The sequence below is a fragment of the Arachis hypogaea genome, chromosome 1 (genome assembly GCF_003086295.3).
Source record: "Arachis hypogaea cultivar Tifrunner chromosome 1, arahy.Tifrunner.gnm2.J5K5, whole genome shotgun sequence".
NCBI classification, from domain to species: Eukaryota; Viridiplantae; Streptophyta; class Magnoliopsida; order Fabales; family Fabaceae; genus Arachis; species Arachis hypogaea.
In genome coordinates, this window is record NC_092036.1 from 27,393,262 (window position 1) to 27,403,755 (window position 10,494).

A 10,494-nucleotide genomic window follows, 5' to 3' on the forward strand; every position below is an offset into this window, starting at 1 on the left:
AACCAACAGATGATTAGCCGTGCCGTGACAGGGTGCGTTGAACATTTTCACTGAGAGGATGGAAGGTAGCCACTGACAACGGTGAAACCCTACATACAGCTTGCCATGGAAAGGAGTAAGAAGGATTGGATGAAGATAGTAGGAAAGCAGAGAGACGGAAGGGACAAAGCATCTCCATACGCTTATCTGAAATTCTCATCAATGAATTACATAAGTATCTCTATCTTTATCTTTATGTTTTATTCATACATTATCCATAACCATTTGAGTTTGCCTGACTAAGATTTACAAGGTGACCATAGCTTGCTTCATACCAACAATCTCTGTGGGATCAACCCTTACTCGCGTAAGGTTTATTACTTGGACGACCCAGTACACTTGCTGGTTAGTTGTGCGAAGTTGTGATAAATAGTTGAGATTGCAATTTAGCGTACCATGTTGATGGCACCATTGATGATCACAATTTCGTGCACCAGATACATAGATATGATTTTTGAAATATGTCAATTTAAAGTACAAAGATTTGGGTAAAGAATATATAATAATAAATGGATAATGGCTACCTTTCTGGAAGTCCTGGTGGGAGTCCTTCGACTTTTGTGTTGTGGTTGTCAAGAAGAGGCTGCGGTGTCAGCTTTTCTTTTTTGTGGTTTTATGGGAGAACCCTCAGCAGCAGGGTCTGTTCGAATGGCAGATTGCTGGATTGCTTCTAAAGTACGATTGTACCTAGAGTAATAAGTAGTCCACCATTCGAGATAAGACTTGGTGATATATGAACTACGTTTGTAAACAAGGAAATTAAAATGGTCCTTGTGTTGTTGATTTGTTGCGAGGAGGAAATCGAGGTCACGTTGAGAAGGCAGAGTGATATGGCAAAGTGGCTTGTTGTTCTGAGAAAAAGGGATTGGAATGGCCTGTGAAAATCCCAGTTGTCCAGCTGTAAAGTGAGGAGCGTATAAGGTCACCTTGAGCTTTTCTTTTTTGTGCTGGGTTAACCCTACAGGAATTACTTGAACAACTAGCAGATTTGCCCAGTTTCAATTAGCCAGTTCATTTTTCTCTGTATCATGTGGGAAGAGCAAGCGATCAAGCCACACAGGACCACGATTTCGAAATCTTTAATAGAAGAGAGAAAAAACAGCCCAGAATCGGTCCTCATCCAATTGTGTGTTTGGGAAGTTGGGCTTATAATCAGCTAATCAAAAACCTTCGATGTGTTGTTTATCAGTACCACCACCTCCAGGTTTTGTCAAGAATTTTTTGAAAATTGCATTGAGCCATAGTTGGAGAAGCCAGAGAGGGCCACCTGTACTAATTATGCTATTGTCTCGGAGACAATGAACGAATTGACCAAGCTCTTCAAAAATATACCCTAGAAGAAGTTTGGCCAAATTAAGAACTTTTCCTTCGTGAAGTAGAGCAGCCAAGGGAAGAAGGAGCATTGACATCTGGACACTTCGAGAATAGAAAAAGGATTGCGTTCCGCCAATAGAACAATAAGGCTACATGTTCGTCATCTGTAACATCAGTGCCTTCTACACCCATGTTTACAGCAATAAAATCACTATAGGAATTGGTTAGGGCAACATTGTGTTGGCGCTCAGGCTGCATGTTAGGGGTACAGTCTGGAGGATTTATCGGAAGCCCTGTGATAGCAGCCACGTCCAAAAGAGGCATCCCGATCATTTCACAAGGGATGTGGAAGTTGTTGGTTGTTCTGTTCCAGAAACAAGTCACAGCTTTGATTATCCAAGGGAGCGTTGTAAGTGAGAAATGGGAGAGCCTTAGTAGTTCCTGTATTCCTAAAGCCCCCCAGTCAGCATTCTTTGTGGGTTAAAGGCATTGATACCAAGACGAGAAGTCAAATCGTCGAGGATTAATCTTTGGATTATTCCTGAATGGTTTTTGATTGATAAAGGAAGAGATGTTAAAAGCTTGGTTAATTAACAGGTCTTCCCCCTCAACACTAAGGAAGAAAAGAAGTTTCTTGTTCGCCCTCTCTTGGGGTTTGACAGGCCCAAAGAAATAATGAGTATCTACACCTACTGTGAAAGGAATTGATGAGCGGATAATTTGTACACTTTTTGGCATTGTTTTTAGTATGTTTTTAGTATGATCTAGTTAGTTTTTAGTATATTTTTATTAGTTTTTAGTTAAAATTCACTTTTCTGGACTTTACTATGAGTTTGTGTGTTTTTCTATGATTTCAGGTATTTTCTGGCTGAAATTGAGGGACCTGAGCAAAAATCTGATTCAGAGACTAAAAAGGACTGCAGATGCTGTTGGATTCTGACCTCCCTGCACTCGAAGCGGCTTTTCTGGAGCTACAGAAGCCCAATTGGCGCGCTCTCAACGGCGTTGGAAAGTAGACATCCTGGGCTTTCCAGCAATATATGATAGTCTATACTTTGCCCAAGATTTGATGGCCCAAACCGGCGTTCAAAGTCACCCTTAGAATTCCCAGCGTTAAACGCCGGAACTGGCACAAGAATGGGAGTTAAACGCCCAAACTGGCACCAAAGCTGCCGTTTAACTCCAAGAAGAGTCTCTACACGAAAATACTTCAATGCTCAGCCCAAGCACACACCAAGTGGGCCCGGAAGTGGATTTTTATGTCATTTACTCATCTTTGTACACCCTAGGCTACTAGTTCTCTATATATAGGACCTTTTACTATTGTATTCGGAGCTTTTGATCATGTTTTTATGATTGAACCCTCTTTGGGAGGCTGGCCATTCGGCCATGCCTAGACCTTGTTCTTATGTATTTTCAACGGTGGAGTTTCTACACACCATAGATTAAGGTGTGGAGCTCTGCTGTACCTCGAGTATTAATGCAATTACTATTGTTCTTCTATTCAATTCCGCTTGTTCTTGTTCTAAGATATCACTTGTTCTTCAACTTGATGAATGTGATGATCCGTGACACTCATCATCATTCTCACCTATGAACGTGTGACTGACAACCACCTCCGTTCTACCTTCGATTGGGTGAATATCTCTTGGATTCCTGATACACGATGCATGGTTGATCGCCTAACAACCGAGTGCTCGCCTGACAACCGAGCCAGCCATTCCGTGAGATCAGAGTCTTCGTGGTATAGGCTAGAACTGATGGCGGCATTCAAGAGAATCCGGAAGGTCTAACCTTGTCTGTGGTATTCTGAGTAGGATTCAATGACTGAATGACTGTGACGTGCTTCAAACTCCTGAGGGCGGGGCGTTAGTGACAGACGCAAAAGAATCACTGGATTCTATTGCGGCCTGATCGAGAACCGACAGATGGATATCCGTGCCGTGACAGGGTGCGTTGAACATTTCCACTGAGAGGATGGGAGGTAGCCACTGACAACAGTGAAACCCTTGCATAAGCTTGCCATGGAAAGGAGTAAGAAGGATTGGATGAAGACAGTAGGAAAGCAGAGAGACAGAAGGGACAAGCATCTTCATACGCTTATCTGAAATTCCTACCAATGAATTACATAAGTATCTATATCTTTATCTTTATGTTTTATTCGTATATCATCATTCATATCCATTTGAGTCTGCCTGACTAAGATTTACAAGGTGACCATAGCTTGCTTCATACCAACAATCTCTGTGGGATCGACCCTTACTCGCGTAAGGTTTATTACTTGGACGACCCAGTACACTTGCTGGTTAGTTGTGCGAAGTTGTGTTTATGCCATGGTAATGAACACCAAGTTTTTGGATTCATCACCGGGGATTATTTGTGTTGTGAAAAGTATTGATCACAATTTCGCATACCAAGTTTTTGGCGCCGTTGCCGGGGATTGTTCGAGTATGGACAACTTACGGTTCATCTTGTTGCTTAGATTAGGTATTTTTTTCTTCAGAGTTCTTAAGAATGAATTCTAGAGTTTCATGATGATCTGTTGAAATCTGGCTGGCTGTGAAGCCATGTCTAATTTCATTGGACCGAGGTTTCAACTTATCATCACAAGAGTTTGTTGATTTCTATCAATCTTGCTGTTGGAGCAGTGATCTGCTAAGGCTTGGCTGGCCTTTGGCCATTTCTAGTGTTTTGGACCGAAGCTTTCTTTGAAAGCTTGGCTGGCTGTGAAGCCATGTCTAATTCCTGGACCAGAGTCTTAGACTAAACATTGCATGATTCCTGGACTTCTCATTAAGAATTTTGATATCTTTATTTCCTTTTTCCACTTAATTTTCGAAAAAAGCACAAAAAAATTACAAAATCATAAAATCCAAAAATTTCTTGTTTGAGTCTAGTGTCTCATATTAAGTTTGGTGTCAATTGCATGTTTCTGTTCTTCTTGCATTCATGCATGTGTCTTAGTGATCTTCAAGTTGTTCTTGATGATTTCTTACTCTGATCTTTGAATTCTCTTGACTTGAGTGTTTATGTGTCTCATATGCATTCTCATTAGTGTCAGTAGTATACAAACTGCTAAGTTTGGTGTCTTGCATGCATTATTATTTGATTTTAGGTGCATTTTGATTATTCCTCACTATTAAAAATCCAAAAATATTTTTAATTTGTGTCTTTTCAAGTCAATAATACAGAGAATTGAAGATTCAGAACATACAGCAGAAGAATTATATAGAAAATGCTGGGCGTTCAAAACGCCCAGTGAAGAAGGACAGACTGGCGTTTAAACGCCAGCCAGGGTGCCTGGTTGGGCGTTTAACGCTCAAAAGGGTAGAGTTTTGGGCGTTAAACGCCAGAATGTGCACCATTCTGGGCGTTTAACGCCAGGATGGCACAAGAGGGAAGATTTTGTTTTCAATGCAAATTTATTTTCAGGTTTTCAAAATCTTTTCAAAATCAAATCTTTTTCAAATCATATCTTTTCAATCAAATCTTTTTCAAATTCAATTTCTTTCCATTTTCAAAAATACTTGCTATCAATTAATGATTTGATTCAACATTTCAAGTATGTTGCCTTTTCTGTTGAGAAAGGTTTAATGTTTGAATCATATCTTTTCTTGATAGCCAAGTCATTAATTTTTAAAATCAAATGTTTTTAAAATCTTTTTCAAATCATATCTTCTCAATCACATTTTTAAAAAAAAAAACCAATCATATCTTCTTAACCACATCTTTTTCAAAATAGTTTTCAATCAAATCTTTTTGATTTCTAATTTCAAAATCTTTTTCAAAATTCACTTTACTTCTTTCTCAACCATGGTTTTCGAAAATTAATTAGTGTTTTTCAAAATGTTTTCAAAATCTTTTACTTAAATTTTCGAAAATTACTTCCCCTCTTCTCACATCCTTCTATTTATGGACTAACACTATTCCTTAATGCAAAATTCAAACTCCATCTTCTTTGATAAGTTCGAATTTTCTACTTCTGCCTTCTATTTTTCTTTTCCTCTGACACCTCAAGGAATCTCTATACTGTGACATAGAGGATTCCACATTTTCTTGTTCTCTTCTCTTTCTTATGAGCAGGAGCAAGGACAAAAGCATTCTTGTTGAGGCTGACCCTGAACCTGAAAGGACCTTAAAGCGAAAGCTAAGAGAAGCTAAGGCACAACTCTCTGTAGAGGACCTAACCGAATTCTTCAAAGAAGAAGAACACATGGCAGCCGAAAACAACAACAATGCCAACAATGCAAGGAAGGTGCTGGGTGACTTTACTGCACGTACTCCCGACTTCTATGGAGAAGCATCTCTATCCCTGCCATTGGAGCAAACAACTTTGAGCTTAAGCCTCAATTAGTTTCTCTAATGCAACAGAATTGCAAGTTCCATGGACTTCCATTGGAAGATCCTCATCAGTTCTTAGCTGAATTCTTGCAAATCTGTGACACTGTCAAGACTAATGGGGTTGACCCTGAGGTCTACAGACTTATGCTATTCCCTTTTGCTGTAAGAGACAGAGCTAGAATATGGTTGGACTCACAACCTAAAGAAAGCCTGAACTCTTGGGAAAAGCTAGTCAATGCCTTCTTGGCAAAGTTCTTTCCACCTCAAAAAATTGAGTAAGCTTAGAGTGGAAGTCCAAACCTTCAGACAGAAGGAAGGAGAATCCCTCTATGAAGCTTGGGAAAGATACAAACAATTAATCAGAAAGTGTCCCTCTGATATGCTTTCTGAATGGAGCATCATAGGTATTTTCTATGATGGTCTCTCTGAACTATCCAAGATGTCTTTGGATAGCTCTGCTAGAGGATCTCTTCATCTGAAGAAGACGCCTACAGAAGCTCAAGAGCTGACTGAAATGGTTGCAAATAACCAATTCATGTACACTTCTGAAAGGAATCTTGTGAACAATGGGACTAATCAGAAGAAAGGAGTTCTTGAGATTGACACTCTGAATGCCATACTGGCTCAGAATAAAATATTGACTCAACAAGTCAATATGATTTCTCAAAGTCTGTCTGGAATGCAAAATGCACCAAGCAGTACTAAAGAAGCTTCATTTGAGGAAGAAGCTTATGATCCTGAGAACCCTTCAATGGAAGAGGTGAATTACATGGGAGAACCCTATGGGAACACCTATAATTCTTCATGGAGAAATCATCCAAATTTCTCATGGAAGGATCAGCAGAGACCTCAACAAGGTTTCAACAACAATAATGGTGGAAGAAATAGGTTTAGCAATAGCAAGCCTTTTCCATCATCTTCTCAGCAACAGACAGAGAGTTCTAAGCAGAATGCCTCTGACTTAGCAACCATGGTCTCTGATCTAATCAAAACCACTCAAAGTTTCATGACTGAAACAAGGTCCTCCATTAGAAACTTGGAGGCACAAGTGGGTCAGCTGAGCAAGAAAATTACTGAACTCCCTCCTAGTACTCTCCCAAGCAATACAGAAGAAAATCCAAAAGGAGAGTGCAAAGCCATCAACATGGCCGAATTTGGAGAGGAGGAAGAGGCAGTGAACGCCACTGAGGAAGACCTCAATGGACGTTCACTAGCCTCCAATGAGTTCCCCAATGAGGAACCATGGGAATCTGAGGCTCAAAAAGAGACCATAGAGATTCCATTGGACTTACTTCTGCCATTCATGAGCTCTGATGAGTATTCTTCCTCTGAAGAGGATGAGTATGTCACTGAAGAGCAAGTTGCTAAATACCTTGGAGCAATCATGAAGCTAAATGACAAGTTATTTGGAAATGAGACTTGGGAGGATGAACCCCCTTTGCTCACCAAAGAACTGGATGACTTGTCTAGGCAGAAATTACCTCAAAAGAGACAGGATCCTGGGAAGTTTTCACTACCTTGTACCATAGGCACCGTGTCCTTCAAGAAGGCCTTGTGTGACTTAGGGTCAAGTGTAAACCTCATGCCTCTCTCTGTAATGGAGAAGCTAGGGATCTTTGAGATGCAAGCTGCAAAAATCTCACTAGAGATGGAAGACAACTCAAGAAAACAAGCTTATGGACTTGTAGAGGATGTTTTGGTAAAGGTTGAAGACCATTACATCCCTGCTGATTTCATAGTCCTAGAGACTGGGAAGTGCATGGATGAACCCATCATCCTTGGCAGACCCTTCCTAGCCACAGCAAAGGCTGTGATTGATGTTGATAGAGGAGAGTTGATCATTCAGGTGAATGAAGAATCCTTGGTGTTTAAGACTCAAGGATATCCCTCGGTCACCATGGAGAGGAAGCATGAAGAGCTTCTCTCAAAACAGAGCCAAACAGAGCCCCCACAGTCAAACTCTAAGTTTGGTGTTGGGAGGCCACAACCAAATTCTAAGTTTGGTGTTGAACCCCCACATTCAAACTCTAAGTTTGGTGTTGGGAGGTTCCAACATTGCTCTGAGTATCTGTGAGGCTCCATGAGAGTCCTCTGTCAAGCTACTGACATTAAAGAAGCGCTTGTTGGGAGGCAACCCAATGTTATGTTTTTATCTATTTTTTCTTTTATTTTTTTTTGTAGGTTGATGATCATGAGAAGTCACAAAATCAATTGAAAAAGCAAAAACAGAATGAAAAACAGAAAGAAAAACAGCACACCCTGGAGGAGAGCGTGCTGGCGTTTAAACGCCAGTAAGGCTAGCTGTTGGGCGTTTAACGCCCAGTCTGGCACCATTCTGGGCGTTTAACGCCAGAAAGGGGCACCAGACTGGCGTTAAACGCCAGAAAAGGGCAAGCATTCTGCGTTAAACGCCAGAAATGGGCACCAGCCCGGCGTTTAACGCCAGAATTGGCTCAAAACGCATTTTTGCTTGCCACTTGGTGCAGGGATGACTTTTCCTTGACACCTCAGGATCTATGGACCCCACAGGATCCCCACCTACCCCACCACTCTCTCTCTTCTTCACCCATTCACCAATCACCTCAACACCTCTTCCCCAAAAACCCTTCACCTATCAAATCCCATCTTTCTCTTCACCACTCACATCCATCCTTCATAAAACCCCATCTACTTCACCCTTCAAATTCAAACCACTTTCCCTCCCAAACCCACCCATACATCATAAACACTACTTCTTCCCCTTTTGGCCGAACCACAAAGCCCCCTCCATCTCCTTCATTTCTTCTTCTTCTACTCTCTTCTTTCTTCTTTTGCTCGAGGACGAGCAAACCTTTTAAGTTTGGTGTGGTAAAAGCATTGCTTTTTGTTTTTCCATAACCATTTATGGCATCCAGGGCCGGAGAAACCTCTAGAAAGAGGAAAGGGAAGGCAAAAGCTTCCACCTCCGAGTCATGGGAGATGGAGAGATTCATCTCAAGGGTGCATCAAGACCACTTCTATGAAGTTGTGGCCTTGAAGAAGGTGATCCCCGAGATCCCTTTCAAACTCAAAAAGGGTCAAATTTGATCAAAGGTTGGACCAAGTCCTCATAAACATTTGTGAAGAGGGCGCTCAATGGAAGAGAAACTCAAGAGGGAAGCCGGTTCAACTGAGAAAGCATGACCTCAAGCCCATCACTAAGAAAAGGATGGAGCAAGCATGAGAAAATTCCTCCTCATAAAATCCCTGAGATGCCTCAAGGGATGCACTTTCCTCCACAAAACTATTGGGAGCAAATCAACACCTCCCTAGGAGAATTGAGTCCAACATGGGACAACTAAGGGTGGAGCACCAAGAACATTCCATCCTCCTCCATGAGATAAGAGAAGATCAAAGAACCATGAGAGAGGAACAACAAAGACAAGGAAGAGACATTGAGGAGCTCAAGCACTCCATAAGACCTTCAAGAGGAAGAACAAGCCGCCATCACTAAGGTGGACCCGTTCTTTAATTTCCTTGTTCTTTATTTTTCTGTTTTTTGAAATTTTATGCTTATGTTTATCTATGTTTGTGTCTTGTGATCATTAGTGTCTTAGTGTCTATGCCTTAAAGTTATGAATGTCCTATGAATCCATCACCTTTCTTAAATGAAAATTGTTTTTATTACAAAAGAACAAGAAGTACAGGATTTCGAATTCATCTTTAAAACTAGCTTAATTAGTTTGATGTGGTGACAATACTTTTTGTTTTCTGAATGTATGCTTGAACAGTGCATATGTCTTTTGAATTTGTTGTTCATGAATGTTAAAATTGTTGGCTCTTGAAAGAATGATGAAAAAGGAGACATGTTACTGAGGATCTGAAAAATCATAAAAATGATTCTTGAAGCAAGAAAAAGCAGTGAATTCAAAAAAAATGAAAAAAAAGGGAGAAAAAGAAAAAGAAAGAAAAAGAAAGAAATAAAGTTGTGATCCAAGGCAAAAAGAGTGTGCTTAAGAACCCTGGACACCCCTAATTGGGGACTCTAGCAAAGCTGAGTCACAATCTGAAAAGGTTCACCCAGTTATGTGTCTGTGGCATGTATGTATCCGGTGGTAATACTGGAAGACAGAGTGCTTTGGGCCACGGCCAAGACTCAATAAGTAGCTGTGTTCAAGAATCATCATACTTAACTAGGAGAATCAATGACACTATCTGGATTCTGAGTTCCTAAAGAAGCCAATCATTCTGAATTTCAAAGGATAGAGTGAGATGCCAAAACTATTCAGAGGCAAAAAGCTAAGAGTCCCGCTCATCTAATTGGAGCTAAGTTTCATTGATAATTTGGAGTCTATAGTATATTCTCTTCTTTTTATCTTATTTGAATTTCATTTGCTTGGGGACAAGCAACAATTTAAGTTTGGTGTTGTGATGAGCGGATAATTTGTACACTTTTTGGCATTGTTTTTATTATATTTTTATTAGTTTTTAGTTAAAATTCACTTTTATGGACTTTACTATGAGTTTGTGTGTTTTTCTGTGATTTCAGGTATTTTCTGGCTGAAATTGAGGGACCTGAGCAAAAATCTGATTCAGAGACTAAAAAGGACTGCAGATGCTGTTGGATTCTGACCTCCCTGCACTCAAAGCGGATTTTCTGGAGCTACAGAAGCCCATTTGGCGCGCTCTCAACGGCGTTGGAAAGTAGACATCCTGGGCTTTCCAGCAATATATGATAGTCCATACTTTGCCCAGGATTTGATGGCCCAAACCGGCGTTCAAAGTCACCCTCAGAATTCCCAGCGTTAAACGCCGGAACTGTCACAAGAATGGGAGTTAAAC

At 40.6% G+C, this 10,494-nt stretch overlaps 1 non-coding gene across 1 annotated transcript; it reads right to left on the reverse strand.

The window, feature by feature from the left end:
* Positions 1 to 5,971: 5,971 nt before the first annotated feature.
* Positions 5,972 to 6,079, reverse strand: LOC112712337 (small nucleolar RNA R71). The gene has a single exon (XR_003157760.1). It is a non-coding gene; the product is annotated as a small nucleolar RNA R71 (small nucleolar RNA).
* Positions 6,080 to 10,494: the final 4,415 nt, after the last annotated feature.